This window comes from Oncorhynchus nerka, linkage group LG12, assembly GCF_034236695.1.
Source record: "Oncorhynchus nerka isolate Pitt River linkage group LG12, Oner_Uvic_2.0, whole genome shotgun sequence".
In the NCBI taxonomy this organism is placed as follows: Eukaryota; Metazoa; Chordata; class Actinopteri; order Salmoniformes; family Salmonidae; genus Oncorhynchus; species Oncorhynchus nerka.
This window is the reverse complement of record NC_088407.1, coordinates 19275980-19293294: the sequence shown is the minus strand read 5'-3', so window position 1 is coordinate 19293294 and position 17315 is coordinate 19275980.

The following is a 17315-nucleotide window of genomic DNA, read 5'->3' as shown; positions in this document are numbered from 1 at the left end:
CTTTTTATCGTTTTGTTCAAGCGTTCACACAACCCGTCTGTTTGAGGGTGGAATATGCTTGTACGTATCTGTTGAACCTGATATAACCGACACAAGTCCTTCATCAACCGGGACATGAACGGGTTCCTTGATCAGTCAAGATAGTCTTGGGGAGGCCCACACGAGAGAACATCAGGAATAACTCCTTGGCAATTCCCTTTGACGACATGTTACGCAGGGGTATGGCCTCCGGAACTTGGTAGCGTAATCTATAACCACTAGGATGTACTCGTGTCCTCTGGCGGACTTTGGGAGGGGTCCTACGAGGTCCATAGCTATGCGCTCAAAGGGAGTCTCTATGATGGGGAGAGGAATCAAAGGGTTACGTAGGTGTGGCCGTGGGGCTGTACGTTGACATTGATCACACGTCCTACAATACCTGGCCACATCCCGGTGACCCGGGCCAATAGAATCTCTGCATGATTCTGTCAATAGTCTTGTCTCGTACAGGTGTCCTCCTAGGACGTGGGAATGGGCTAACTGTAGAACTGTATCTCTGTATGGCCTAGGCACCATTAGTAATTCCTGGTTTTCCCCCTTCGTCGGATTTACCCAGTATAAAGAGACCCCGCCTGATTGCATAGTAAGGAAGAGGGGGCTCACCTGATCCGTCGACGTTCCTCCCGTCGATCACCTTCACCTTCCTCATGGCCTCCTTAGGTCTGGGTTCTATGCTGCGAGGTGCCGAACTGTCCCTTTAATTCCTGGGGCAGGTCGACCTCGGTAGAGGGATGTGGAGGTTGTTCCACAGCCCCATCAGGGGTGACCGAGGAGAATCCTTCCAGGTTCCCTCCTCGGATGGAGCTTCAAATATATCCCTTAACGCCTGGTTGCTCCTTCCTTCCTGCGTTGTGTATTTCCCTTCACATGTGTCTTCATCGGTGGTTTCTTGGAATATCTGTCGTAAACGTTGGTCGCTATTTCTTCCTCTGCTGCAGAGGACGAGGACGTGGCCACGTCTCCTTGTAGGACTACTACCTCGGGCTTGGATTTTTTCTTCTTTCCTGTCCCCTTCTTCCCACAAGATAACGTCATCTGCCGAAGCTCCTTATATAAGGGACAGTCTCTCCCGATCAATAATGGCACCTTCAGCTGCGGCACTTTCCGGCCCTGACTGTACACCTTCCTTTGGAGTGAGAATAGGCAGATTCACAGTGGGGTAATAGTGGGTGTCTCCATGGATACAGGATACGGCTACTTTGTCTGGTAGCAGTGTTGCGGAGGTCACCATCCGCTCCTCTACTAACGTAACCATACTTCCCGAGTCGAGAATAGCTACCACATCTTGTCCTTCGACTTGCACCGGAATCTCTGAGGCTGGGGCTATCTCTGCTAACCAACAGTGTTGATCCTGCCCCCTCAAACGGGATGTGTGGGGGTAGGCAGTGATGACTCCGTGACCATGGGCTCATCCTTGCTAGGACATTGTGGGGCATAATGGTTGGGAGACTGACATTTATAACACCGACCCTGCTGTGTGGTGGCTGACTTCTCCCACCTCCGGGAGGGGCTTGACGTTTCGGTGGCGAGCCGGGGTGAGTCGTGGTACGGGATTGCAAGACTCCTTCCGTTCCTCCTGTCACTTTTTAACAACTCCCTGTAGACCGATATGTTTCACCGCCTGGGCTATGTCGCCGGGCTGACAACGGGTTGGCTTGCCCCACAACCCTTTTAAGTCACTGGGTAATTCTCTCAATATCTTGTCCACTACGAGAGTCTCTATCACATGTCCTACTCCCTTTCCAGGTTCTAGCCACTGTTTCGCCAGTCGTATTAAGGCGAAGCTCTGGGCACGGACGGGTTGATCAGCTGTATAGGTCCATTGATGGAACTTTACAGCCCTATCTCTGGCAGTCAGCTGGTACCGGACAGGATCTCGGTTTTTAGTCGCCCATAGTCCGCAGCTTCGTGGGAATCCAGGTCAAAATAGGCTTCCTGAGCCACCCCGGTCAAAAGAGGGGCTAATGCGCCGCCCATTCTGTGGGCGGCCACTCTTCCAAGGTGGCCGTCCTTTCAAGGTCATGAGGAAGGCCTCAATATCATCCTCCTTGGAGAGACGAGGTAAGATGGCGTGAGCAGCCGCTCTTGGCTTAACTCTAGGTTCTTCTAGTCGGCTCAGCTGTTGTTGCAGGAGTTCTATGGTTGTCTGCTGTGCCGTGATCAATTGTTGTAGTAGGGCGTTATCCATCGTTCTTGAATGGTTCCTCCGGGTCTACTGGAAGAATCTTGATTTACTCACTTATCCTTGTGTCACTCGTCCACCTAATGCCTGCATCCTCCACCAATGTGAGCGTACCAAGTAATTAGGCGTCACTCTAAAGCGGGAAGGTGGAATAAACGAGTCAGGAAAAAGGTTTTTCTGATTGAACACGGTTCTCTATTGAGAGTATTTTGTCAACAAAAACATTCAAACATAATCAATGAAAAATCTTCCAAGGAAAAACACACATCTTCTTCTCCAGATGAAACAAGAACACAATAGGATAATCTTTAAACTACAACAAACATAAATCACGGTTTTGTCACCGTCTTAGTGGTTCTTTCAGCACAGCTTCTCTCTCTCGGTGGCCATCTTCCAGAGATAGTTTCCCCTCTCCCTTCTGGTTCCATTCTCTCTTTTATAGGGGAAGGAGAGTATCTCATTAGTACCGTCAGCTGTGCTTAATTGACTCTGGTTACCTTGTCTCCCAGGCTCTGTTGGGCAACTATCCATGAGCCCAGCCTGCCCTCTAGTGGTCCGTCCACAAAATGTAAACAACTTCAAGCAAATGTGTAAATATTACTGAAGTGACAATCATTAGTGATTGACCACCATTAGTCAATCACTCCTCAAGTTTAGCTCTCCAACACAATAAAGTAACCTATTGATTGATGTAGAGGTGATCCTTAATGCTTCAGATGATTTAGATTGTTTAGTTTCAATGGACAAAATTGTGATTGGATCTGCATCGTTATTCCAGGGTGAGAAAAGTGGGCGGATATCATCCTCATAACTTGGTCCTTTGGTGAATGAATAGATGAGTGAATTATCTTCTGCATTGTAGAAAGTCACCTTCCCTTCCTGATAATCCACATAGATACCCACTCGGTGTGGAATTATTTCTTTATGGACATCATCATCATCATCCATGAATGCTGTAAAGTCTTTGCCATCTGAGATCCCGATTACCCAGAAGCCATTAACTGGGCTGAGAACCAACTGTCCTTTCCTGTTAGCTGTTGCCCTGGTAACACCAAGTACCCAGTCCTTTTTCTCCTTGACCAGCCCAGCGGGTGTGTCAGTGAAACTGGAACACATTTTAAAGACATAATTTCCTCATATTGTAGCCTACAATGTGTCTCCACACAACTATTTGTATTTGTTTATTTAACCTTTATTTAACCTAGGCCTGGGCTATTGATGGATTCAAGACAATGTTGTTTTTATTGATCTCAGATTCTCAGTTTGTCATTGTCAAAGTAGCCTGCCATTTTGATTTATTTGTGCGGTATTAAAAATGATTCTGACAAAGTCTCCAGTCAGGTAAAATTACATAGAATTGCACGAAATGCGTTTTTAAAACATTTTCCCGGATCTTAGGCTACACAAAAAAATGCACCATGTGTGCAACTTCTGTCTCGACTCTACTGCTCTGTGCCACTACGAAAATGCGATGATATGCATGCAATGCTTTATGATAAAGGTGATTTTTTTCTCATGCGTAGCTCAGAACTCTCCAAGTCACCCCCTTCTAGCGTTCACTTTTTGTCGCAGCACCTCCCGATTTACAAATTAAGCACTGCAGTACTTCTATGAGGTACAATAAATTACATGTAAGTATTTGTTCAAACGGTATTATACAATTAAACCATCAGGACATTTCAAAGCATTATTACATGTACTTTACATATCACATTATTTCGCAATAGATAAAGATACGCTTTTAGAAATTAATTAATTAACTAGAACCTCTTACCTGAATGCAGATATCAGATCACGGAGCTATAACGGAGTGTATGTTTCAGATATGAAATAAACGTTATATTCTCCCCAGAGCTTCTTATAACAATGAGAGTAGTGTTTAACCAGAATTAGACTTTGAGGCTCGAAGGTTCAGAGGCTCCCTCTACAGGTTTCTCCAGCAGTACATTTTAAAACAGGTCAGGCTATACAAATGGAATTATATTTTTAACGAATGACCCTCTTCACATTTAACAAATAATTTAATTAAATACAAATTGGAGATATTGAAAATTGTACTGAAAAAGTGCATTATTATAGCAAAAATAATTCCTTCAAGCTACCAGAGATACAACTTCCACTTTGATTATGGCTGAACTATGCGACTTTTAACCTCCCAAAGAGCATAAAATCACTAGCAACTAAGGTTGCTATAGCAACAAGAGGATCTACTTTATTATGTATTTCTTTATCCCTGGTTTGTCTCAGCTAGCAGAATTTAGAATGTACATGTTCATCTATAGATAAGATACTACTCCAACACATTTGCTATTCATTTATAAAGTATTTTGGTTTACTGTGGTCTTGCATCTCACCTGTCATCAGTTCTCAGAGCTTGAGGGGTTTACTAGATATTAGATACAGGTGACAGAATATTACAGAACTACATTACTAAACTACTGTTGGAGGAAATTATGGTTGAAATGATTAATTATGTATACATTTAAACTAGAACCATTTATTTTAATACTATTATGTTATGGTATGAAATGTATGGCTTCTTGGTTAAACTAGGACCGAAAATGTAGGTAAAACAAATTAATTGTCTGTACCTTGCGGGTTTAAGGGAGAAAGGAGGGCATATATCTTTTCAGACAGATAAGAATGTTTGTTTGATGTTCCATTAGTGGAGGAGAAAATGTCTTTTAGACAGATTGGAATGTTTGCTTTATGAGGGGAGTAGGAGACAATCTCCAGACCTGAAGACACTGCGCTATTGTGTGGATCGGAGAGAGTGTGAGAAACTGATGACGGCATTTTATGTTCTCTCTTTAAAATGTAATGTTCTTTGTATTTTGGGTCAGTACTCTCTTGAATTAAACACTGTTACATGAGTTTAAGACTGGGGCTCTGTCCATTCCTATAATAATATGGGTTTTACAATCCCATAGAATGCATTGACAGAGTAATTAATTCTGATTGGGAAACAATTTTAAAAAATGTAATTCCACTAACAACTACAAACAATATAGTCACACTCAATACTTATATTTTGTCAAATTGTTCAATTAAATAGAATCTGAGTTGTGGAACAGTCTTTTATTTTATTTTTACAAATTAAAGATGTGTAGCTTTAATGGATGAGCGTAAATTATAATTTACATTTTCATCTTTGGATGAAGTTTCCCCAAATACATTTATGCATTTATGCAAAGATTTGAGTTACTCTTTACACATTTCATTATGGCCAAAGAAACTATCTTAGTCCATGTTCCAAAAAGGAGTGGATGTGGCACCTCTTCTCCACGTTGAAAAATGGTATATGTCTTCCCTACTAGTCCACTAACACTCCCAGCTTCTCAGGTTCCAGTTCTATGGGAAGCTCATCAACACTTCTCAGTTCTCCATGATGATAACATGCTCCAGTAGCCATTCTCTGGATAATATAGTATCCAGTAGCTGTTCTCTGGATCCTGTGTGACTCCAACACTTCACTGAGTCTTCCACCCCAAGTCAACCTCCCACTAATGTTTACCTGTATCATATCCCTCCATTCCCAAGACAAACTTCCTACCCAAAAACCTCTCCCAGGACCCTTTTCTTCGTTGTTCTTCCCAGGTGTCCCAGTACTCTCTTCTTTGTGTTTTTCTTTAAACTTCACACATTTATCCTGTCCTGATATACTGTGAGACTGGGTTGCGCAGTGTCAGGGTTGAAAGTCCATCCACTGAAATAAAGTAGTTTCAGATACTTTGAAATTCAACACACCCCAACATAAACTGGTAATCCAGATGCTTAAAAACATATTTAGTGTCATTAGAACTATTTTATATTTAAAAGTATATAATAAAATATGGTAAGTAATATTTTGAAAAATAAAACATATATTTATAAAACACTGGTGTGTGTGTATGTGTGTGTGTGTGTGTGTGTGTGTGTGTGTGTGTGTGTGTGTGTGTGTGTGTGTGTGTGTGTGTGAAAAGAAAGTGGTTGGTTTGAAATCAACTGCATGAGCAACAATTAGACTCCAAACTATGATGGAAAAGACAATTGCTCAACTAAACAGTAAACAAAATGATAAATATTTATTTTGCCAAATAACATAAAAGCCAGAAATGTTTCCAGTAAGTCCTGTATACATAACCATGTTTAAAAATAACTTACTACATCAATAAGTGTTGGGCATTGATGTAAGAAATGAAGGTAACTCTATGGTTTATAATACTGTGTATACTCATAGCATTGTTTTTAACAAGGACTGTATCCTTTTTGGTGAGTTCTGCAAAAACCTGCCTTCTCTTCACCTTTGATGATTTATCAGAAAATACAATTAGTGAAAACTCTTGGAATTGAAAAGAATGAAATAAATATAATTTTAAAAACAAATTAAGCCTCAATTGCTTAAAGAAATCATGTTAATTCACTTAATGAACTATGCAGGTTCTGTAACACAAATAGAAAAGGGAGTTTTGTCCCCAAAACTCATCACAAATATGTTGCATCATGTACAGAATCTGCCAGATCTTACTGAATTACTTATTTCTCTACTGACAAATTGGAAGTGAATAAATATATATTTGTATGTTCTAGACAAAATATGGCACACAACAATGACAACGATATCGATATTTGTGAAAGGACAATAGCAAAGGCAAGAGTACGGGAAAAAACGCTGGTTGACTTGGAACATACAAGACAAACTTTCACAGAGAGACAGGAAACACAGGGATAAATAGACTGGAGAAAACAAGTGACACCTGGAGGGGGTGGAGACATTAACGAGGACAGGTGAAACAGATCTGGGTGTGAAACTGTGTACAAATGTATTTTTAAATATTTATTAGATCACAGAACAGCAGTCTTGACATTTTCATTTGTGCCTACCTATGGCTAACCTTGTGGTTTGATCCCCGACCATCATACCAAAGGTTTTTAAAATGAGACCTGATGCGTCTCTACATGGCTATCAGCATCAATGAGATGCATTTGGGGCAAGGCCCTGCGATAGACTTGTGTCCAGTCTAGATGGTGTACTTGTACATCATGCTGCTTTTCGCTACAGAAACAGGAGATAGGCTCCTGCTTCTATGAGCCTTTCTGGCTTGTACAAGGTTACTTATTATAGCTTATTACAAACCTTCCATATACATACTTTGTTATGTAAGAGCTGGCATAAACTGATTGATCCTCATGATCCCAAGACATGAACTGATACACATCCAAGTCTTAAAAGCAATATTTTCTTCTTCACAAATCAATACAGCGTGCAGTAAATGTGCATGAAGGGAGGCGTAACATGACCTGTTCACTATGATTTGTATTTATAACATCCGTGTGGTTTGGAAAAAATACGACTGAAATAGCTGTCCATTATATTCAACAAAGTTGAAGATGAAGAAGAAAGTTGGTCCTGTGTGGCTCAGTTGGTAGAGCATGGTGATTGCAATGCCAGGGTTGTGGGTCTGATTCACAAAGGGGACCAGTTAAAAAACATAAAACTGTATGCACTCAGTACTGTACGTCACACTGGATAGGAGCATATGCAATTGTTTTTAGATGTGACAAAGACACGTTTTGATGAGCATCACAAAGAATCATACAATTATATCCATAAAGCAAATGCCTAAATATTGCTGAGGTGACAATTACTCCTATTCATGTATGGCATATTAATCATCATTAGTGTAGTTTTAAGACCAGTCAAGTTTACCTCTCCATCACAATAAAGTACTCTATTCATTGATGTAGAGGTGATCCTTAATGCTTTAGATGATTCCGATTGTTTAGTTTCAATGGACAATATTCTGATTGGATCTGTATCATTGTTCCAGGGTGAGAAAAGTGGGTGGACCTCATCCTCATAACTTGGTCCCTTGGTAAATTAATAGATGCTTGAACCATCTTCTGCATTAAAGAAAGTCACCTTCTTTCCCTTATAATCTAGATAAATAGCAACTTTATCTGGAATATATTTGTCAAAAACATGGTCCTTATCATCCATGGCTTTCAGTCTTCCCCCATTGGACAGCCTGATTACCCAATGGGGGATTACCCCGACTGATTACCCAGCCTGATTACCCAGAAGCCATTGGCAGGGCTGAGAACCAATTGTCCCTTCCTGTTAGATGTTGCCTTGGTAACACCAAGTACCCAGTCCTCCTTCTTCTCCACATTCATCTTCCAGTAGGCTCTCCAAGCACGGCATATAATGCCCAGCACATAGGGATCCTCATCAAATATCTTCTCACTACATAGTCTCTGTGGTGTTTCCTTTATCCAGCATAATGTTTTCCCATCTATCAGTAGGTTAAGGTGAGCTGTGGCTACATCCAGAGTTACATCCACTGAGGAGAAAGAAAACATACATACTGTTGAAGAAACATTTTGATCTTAAAAACCTCTAAGCCGTTGGGGTGGAGGGGGAAGGGTACTAAGCTAACACATGGCACTGTTTTAAGACGGTAATACCATGGATCATTTAGCTGTTTGATTTAGAATTGTAGGACCCCGTTAAGGTACAAAAAATAGAAATCACATTTGATTAAAGAAAATACCAGTCAAAAGTTTGGACACACCGACTAATTTAAGGGTTTTTCTTAATTATTTATATTTTCAGAAATTGCATCCCAAATACATCCTTCACAGAGTTCAAGTAACAGACACATCTCAACATCAAAAGTGAATCGGCCTTCAGGGGCAAATTGCTGCAAAGGAAGCACTACTAAAGGACACCAATGCGAAGAAGAGACTTGCTTGGGCCAAGAAACACGAGCAATTGACATTAGACCGGTGAAAATCTGTCCTTTGGTCTGATGAGTCCAAATTTGAGGTTTTTGGCTGGAGGGAGTTGAAATAGGGAGGGAGTTGAAATAAAAACTTATTTGATCTGGAGTGCATTAATGTCTCATCAGTGATAGGTTCCTTGGTAAATTGGTAGCTTGCTTTATTATGAATATAGTTCTATTTCTATTGTTGTTTTTTAATTACATTTGTTGTACATTTATTTAACTTAGTCCTGCATGTTGCAGCTTGGCGCCTCATCATTTCACTGTACCCTGCAATCACACCTGCAACCTTGTACATGTGACAATTAAACACTGAATCTGAATCTCTGAATCTCAGAAATAAGAGTACGGTTACGGTACAATGTTGTTACGGTACATAAGGTACCTACAGAGGTGCACATAGGAACACACATGGTACTGGTTGGAATTTTTTAGGGTGCATGTGCAGAAAAATCTAATATAATGATAATCAATGTACCCAATATATTCAATATAAGGTACAATCATTACTGCACTTGGAGACATGGTGATATCAGGGTCTCATTAGCATATGTGGGGGCATATTCTAAAATATGTTGTATTTGTTCCAACCATTAGTGGAAGTGTTGTATCAGTTTAAAACCTCTCTGGGGTAGGGGGAAGTATTTTCAACTCTGGATGAAAAGCGTGCCCAAAGTCAACTGCCTGTTACTCAGGCCCAGAAGCTAGGATATGTATATAATATGTTTGGATAGAAAATACTCTAAAGTTTCCAAAACTGTTAAAATAATGTCTGTGAGCATAACAGAACTGATATGGCAGGCGAAAACCTGAGAAAAATCCATACAGGAATTGGAATTATTTTCATGAGGCTGTTTTTCAACTCAATGCCTATAGAGAATCCAATGGGTTAGGAATCAGATTGCAGTTCCTATGGCTTCCACTAGATGTCAACAGTCTTCAGACATGGTTTCAGGCTTTTATTTTGAAAAACGTCTAGTAAAAAGCCATTTTGGTCAGAGGAAGTATGCAGACCTGATTGTTATTTTTCCTTTCTAATGAAAACGGTATTGTCCGGTTGAAACATTATTGATTGTAAAGACAATAAACAACCTGAGGATTAATTGAAAACATTGTTTGACATGTTTCAATGAACTTTTAGTATGTATTTGTCTGCCTGTTGTGACCGCCTTGGAGCCATTGGATTACTGAACAAAACATGCCAACAAAACTGAGTTTTAGAGACATAAAGAGAGGCTTTATCGAACAAAACAAACATTTACTGTGTAACTGGGAGTCTTTTGAGTGCAACCGCTATTTCTGACTTTAGTGACTCCTCTACTTGGCTGGTAAATGTTTGTATGCTTTTTTACACGGGGCGCTGTCCTTTTTGAAATCTGACACAGTGGCTAGATTAACAAGAAGTTCATCTTTAAGCCGATGTATAACACTTGTATATTTTATGAATGCTTATTATGTGTATTTCTGTATTTTGAATTTGGCGCTCTGCAATTTCACCGGATGTTGGCCAGGTGGGACGCTAGCGTCCCACATACCCTAGAGAGGTTAAATAGTTTATCATTATGTGGATGCTGGTTGAGCACTCTTGTCAAGCAAGAGTTGCACTGTTAAGAGATTGCAGTATGTTCCTAGTAGCATTATGGCAGCTGGTTCACAGAAAGTTTAAGTTTAATTGTTAATCATTTACTATTAAATAGTGATGTAGAAATTAAGCTTTGAGAATTTCCAGCCAATTGTGTTGAAAATAGCGTCATTACATGAGGCTTCAATGTACACTAGTGGGATCTGCTGGTGAAAATAATTTAGAGTAGCCAAATTACTATAGATGATGTTGCACACGCCGTAGCATGTGCACTTCTACCGAAACCAATACCAAACCAATCAGGTGGTTGATCAACAAAACAAAGCTTAGGATTGATCATGTGCTTCTGTTAAAGTGATACATCCATCGGCACCCTGCTTTGAAATAAACTGCTTAGCGAATTCGACGCACGTTCCAGAGCTCTGGTATCACAAAACGTAGCATCACTACTGTTAACTTGCTGCAAGTGGGTTATTGTACAATTCAAAGTAACAATGACATGGTGACTAGCTATAAATGAAATATTGTATGGCTATTTCACATCACATGCACTTATATAAACCGTTAACAACACTCCTAAACCACTAAAAAAGACAACATTAACTGGGATGACATTCCCTCTTATGGGACACCAAAAATACATAACTGAAAGCCACGCCCACAATAAGCTACACCTGCAATCTACAGATTTCTGCCAATCAGCAATTGACACCCATGTTGTCAACAGAAGGGTCAGTGAAGGCACAGGTTATTGGTAAGGACTGCAAGTTGCCTAAATGTTGCCATAATTTGACAATTATTAACTTGATTCTGGGCAGCTTTTATCAAAGTCCAGAACTGTGTTCTTGCCACTAAGTCTCTGGCTCGTGTCCCTTTCAGGCTCGTAGACCTGGTGTAGCAGGACATATAGCAAAATATTTCAGATTGCTTATAATCTAGAGGTTATAAATTCAAATCCCATTGAAGGCTGAGCCCAAGTGTTGTCACAATATTTGTTTTACACTAATTGAAATGAGAATACAGCAGCATAGTGTCATTTTATAGAAATAACACCTTCATGTTGTTCTACAGTATTTACTGGCAATATATACATAGCCTATCTCCTTTATGTCCACATACCTGGTGGAGCAGCAGGAACTTCAGGTAGTTATCAACCAAGAGGTTGTCAGTCCCAAGCAAGGTTGTCCCAAGTAATCAGCATACTGCAGCTTAATGTCCATTAACACATTAACTTAGCTGTAAAAATATAGTAACTTGTTTTAGATTTAATGCATTTTCACCACACCAGACAAAAACCTCTAGTGGACCATGACACAATGCTCTAAGGACGTCCTGAAAACCATCTGGGGGTTGTCCCTGGAACATTGATACATGTTTTGCTAGTCAAATCAAGTCTGAATCTTCAAAGTGGAAATTACAAACTTTAAAAGCATTTTTGAACTCAAATATATAAAGTTTGGATTTCCTGCTTTGCGGAAAAATTATCATAAAAAGAAAAGGTGACCAAAGAAGGTCCTACATCTGTAGATCAGTATTTGTATTATTATTTTATACAGTCTTTTTGCTCATCTATATCAAGGGATCCAATTATGTTTTGCGAACTGCTGGTTTAGCACTGGTAAAAAGGGAACTGTGAAGATGTTACAGTCTTTGTGCTCAATATGAGCCACTCATCTTTGTGACCTTCACACGCCATACTTCACACCTTCTGTAACACCTTCTCCTCTCCTCCTCTCTCCCTCCAGACCTCAGCCTCATAGTCCCTCCTGACCCTGTAGTGGCATCTGCTGGGGATGACATCATCCTTCCCTGTAATCTCTCTCCTCAAAGTAGTGCTGTTGACATGGATATCAGGTGGTTTAAGGAGGGAGACTTCACTAACCCCCTGTATTTGTATAAGAGCAGAACGGGGGAAGAGGGGGAGGGCTATAAGGGCAGAGTGAGTCTGCTCACCCAGGAGCTGGAAAGAGGCAACTTATCGCTGCTGTTGAAGAATGTCAAGGTGTCAGATAGGGGACGCTACAAATGTCAGGCCAGCTGCTTGGATTGGATCCAGGAACCAGCTGTTGTGAAACAAGTTACAAGTAACCAAAGCTTATCAAGACCCTAACAAGTGTCCAATTGTCAATAGTGTCAATGTCAATTTCAACCATAAAATAATGTATTACCAAAGTTAGACAGAATTGGTTAAACAGATCTGATTTCAACATGCTGAATATGAGAAGCTTACAACCGACAGTACATGTTCAAATTTAGGCAGTAATCAGAAGCTTTGCAGGAACCGTCTGGTTTTTCTATTGATACCCTTCTGAGACTGTCCTTGACAGAGCCACATAAATCAGTTTCAGAATATCTTCCTGATTTATATAGTAATTCCATCCTTTGTGAGCAAAGCAGGGTAGCTCAGAGAACTGGTACCCAGAGCCTAACATGATGTGAACGGGAATATAATCTTAACAGCTAACATTTCGATGGCAATAATAAATAGATATGCCGATAGTGAACAACCTTTTTTACTCCTCTAGATAGTTAAAAACTTTCTGAGATGTAGCCATTATTTACTATTTTACACCTAGGTTTACTATACATAACTTTAACCCATTTTATAAGAGATTCCCCAAAATTGAAATATTCTTTTTTTGAATGTTACCCCTTTTTCTCCCCAATTTCGTGGTATCCAATTGTTATAGTAGCTACTATCTTGTCTCATCGCTACAACTCCCGTACGGGCTCGGGAGAGACGAAGGTTGAAAGTCATGCGTCCTCCGATACACAACCCAACCAAGCCGCACTGCTTCTTAACACAGTGCGCATCCAACCCGGAAGCCAGCCGCACCAATGCGCCGGAGGAAACACTGTGCACCTGGCCACCTTGGTTAGCGCACACTGCGCCCAGCCCGCCACAGGAGTCGCTGGTGCGCGATGAGACAAGGACCAAGCCCTCCCTAACCCGGGCGACGCTAGGCCAATTGTGCGTCGCCCCACGGACCTCCCGGTCGCGGCCGGCACAGCTGGCGCTGCAGTACAGCGCCCTTAACCACTGCGCCACCCGGGAGGCCCAAAATTGAAATATTCTAGGCATTTATATATAAACTCCAGTTATACTTTATCAAAAGCCTTTTCAAAATCAGCTATGAAAACCAGGCCTGGTGTCCCCGATATTTCATAGTATTCTATTGTTTCCCGTACTTGTCTTATATTATCTCCAATGTATCGTCCTTGTAAAAAACCTGTCTGATTAGGATAAATAATATCTGACAATACTTTTTAAATTCTATCCGCCAAACATTTTTCTTCGATTTTTGCATCACAACACTGAAGTGTAAGAGGTTTCCAATTTTTTAAATGGACTGGGTTTTTATATATACCACTTGGGTCCTGTTTCAGTAATAATGATATCAGACCTTCTTGTTGTGTGTCTGATAATCTACCATTTATATAGGAGTGGTTAAAACATGCTAATAATGGTCCTTTGAGTATATAAAAAATTGTATACTTCCACTGGTATACCATCCAGCCCTGGAGTTTTCCCATCCTTAAAGGCCCCAATTGCATCAAGCAATTCCTCCTCTGTGATTTGACCTTCACATGAGTCTTTCTGCACTGATGGTAATTTTACATTGTTATTAGGAAAAAAATCCATACAATTAGTTTCAGTTAGTGGAGATGGAGGAGACTGAAACAAAAACATATTCTTAAAGTACTTTACTTTCTCTTTCAAAATATAATTTGGTGAATCATGCGTGACTCCATCATTTGTAACAAGTTTTAATACATTCTTTTTGGTAGCATTTCTATATTAAAGATTGAAAAAGAATTTGGTGCATTTTTCCCCATACTCCATCCAGTTCGCTTTATTTTTAAAATATATTACACTGGATCTTTCTTGAATAAGTTCCTCCATTTCTTTTAGTTTTTCCTCTAACTTATTCAGTGCCTCTATAGTACCGTTTTTATTGTTATCTAACTGTACTGTTAGTCCTTCAATTTCCTTTGTTAATATGGACTCTTTTGATCTAATTGGCTTTTGTTTTACCGATGAGTACTCAATTGCATGGCCTCTAAACGCACACTTAAGTGTCCCATACAATAAGGGGATCTGCTGTACCTATGTTATGTCTGAAAAAGTCAGTTATAAATTCTTCTGTCCTAGTGCTAAACAATTTATCACCTAGTAGGCTTTGATTAAATTTCCAATATCCTCGCCCACGTGGAAATTCTGTAAGAGTAATATAGTATATATGTCAATTATGTGATGATCCGACCGCATTCTGTCCCCTATCAACACTTTAACTTTTGGTGCCAGAGAGAATGGTATAAGAAAGTAGTCAAGACGACTAGATTGATTAAGCCTCCGCCATGTATATCTCACTAGGTCAGGGTATTTAGGTCTCCATATATCCACTAATTACAATATATCCATGACATTAATGATTTCCTTAAGTGCCTGAGGGTGATAGTTTGTAGTGTGATTTCCTTTCCGGTCCATAGAGGTATTTAAGACCGTATTAAAATCTCCCACCATAAAAATAGAGTCTAGTGTTGCTTGTAGAGTTGATAAATTCTTATATATATATTTTCAAAGAAGCTTGGATCATCATTATTCGGACCGTATAGGTTAATAAGCCATATCTGTTTATTGTCCAATAACATATTTAAAATAATCCATCTACCTTGATAATCTGTTTGGACAATTTGCACATTTGCATCAAAATTACTGTTAATTAAAACCATCACCAATTTTGAATTTATTTGCTCATGGGAGAAATATATTTCGCCCCCCAGTTATTTTTCCACAAAACTTCATCTAAAATTGTTGAATGGGTTTCCTGTAAACAATAGATATTATATTCCTTCTCTTTTAGACAGAACCCGCTAGCGGGCTGAAATTCCACAACATACGGTGATCGCTACATAAATAGTCATATTAAACATTCATGAAAATATAACTGTCTCACATGTATGGAAAGCCTAGAATCTTGCTAATCCAACTGCGTTGTCATATTTTAAAAAGGATTTACTGCGAAAGAATACGATGCGATTATCTGAGCATAGAGCCCCATAAAAAAAACAATTTTAACCAGCACAGGCGTAAACAAACTGTTTACCTTTGACGATCTTCGTCTGTTTGTAATTCCAATGCTCATTGTTACACAATGAATGATCTTTTGATTGATAAAATCGTTTTTTATAGCCTAACACGAAACATTTTGTGAACCGCTTGTGTCGTGAATTCCGTCTCATTACATTTTCGACAACACATTCCAGGTAAATAACCCACACAGAACGTGACTTTTCCAGTCATGTTTGGTTTCACTGCAATCAACTGGTTTGTTTGTAACACAATCAAACGTGATGGGCCATTTCGCGGGACGTATTGACTGAAAGAAACCGATTTGAAGACAACAAGTCATGACATCATTGTGCACCAATTCTGCATTTCTGAACATGGTGTCAATGTAAACCGAGATTTGTGGATATAAATATGCATATTATCGAACAAAACATAAATGTATTGTGTAACATGTCATATGAGTGTCATCTGATGAAGATTTCCAAAAGGTTAGTGATTCATTTTATCTCGAATCCTGCTTTTGTGACTCTCTTTGGCTGGAAAAAATGGCTGCGTTTTTCCTTTGATTTGGTGGTGGTCTAACATAAATATATGTTGTGTTTTCGCTGTATAACATTTAAAAAATCTGACATGATGGGTAGATGAACAAGATGTTTATCTTTCATTTGAGGTGTTGGACTTGTTAATGTGTGAAAGTTAAATATTTCTAAAGAATATTTTTGAATTCCCTGCGCCACCTTTTCAGCTGAATGGGGGGGTGGAGTTCCCCTCGGGCCCTTGCCATAACAGGCTAAAGCAGTGAATAAAACAAACTTAGGGAGGAGGCTTCTAATCAAATCAAATTAAAGTTTGTCACGTGCGCCGAATACAACAGGTGTAAACCTTACAGTGAAATGCTTACTTACAGGCTCTCACCATGGTGCCAAAAAAAAGGTATGTGTGTGTGTGTGTGTGTGTGTGTGTGTGTGTGTGTGTGTGTGTGTGTGTGTGTGTGTGTGTGTGTGTGTGTGTGTGTGTGTAGGTAAGTAAAGAAATAAAACAACAGTAGAAAGACATTTGAAAATAGAGTAGCAAGGCTACATACAGACAAATGTTAGTCAGGCTTATGGAGGTAGTATGTACATATAGGTATCGTTAAAGTGACTATGCATATATGATGAACAGAGAGTAGCAGAAGCGTAAAAAGAGAGGTTGGCGGGTGGTGGGACACAATGCAGATAGCCCGGTTATCCAATGTGTGGGAGCACTGGTTGGTCTGGCCAATTGAGGTATTATTATTTTTTTTTATTTCACCTTTATTTGACCAGGTAGGCTAGTTGAGAACAAGTTCTCATTTGCAACTGCGACCTGGCCAAGATAAAGCATAGCAGTGTGCACAGACAACACAGAGTTACACATGGAGTAAACAATTAACAAGTCAATAACACAGTAGAAAAAAGGGGCAGTCTATATACAATGTGTGCAAAAGGCATGAGGAGGTAGGCGAATAATTACAATTTTGCAGATTAACACTGGAGTGATAAATGATCAGATGGTCATGTACAGGTAGAGATATTGGTGTGCAAAAGAGCAGAAAAGTAAATAAATAAAAATAGTATAAAAACAGTATGGGAATGAGGTAGGTGAAAATGGGTGGGCTATTTACCAATAGACTATGTACAGCTGCAGCGATTG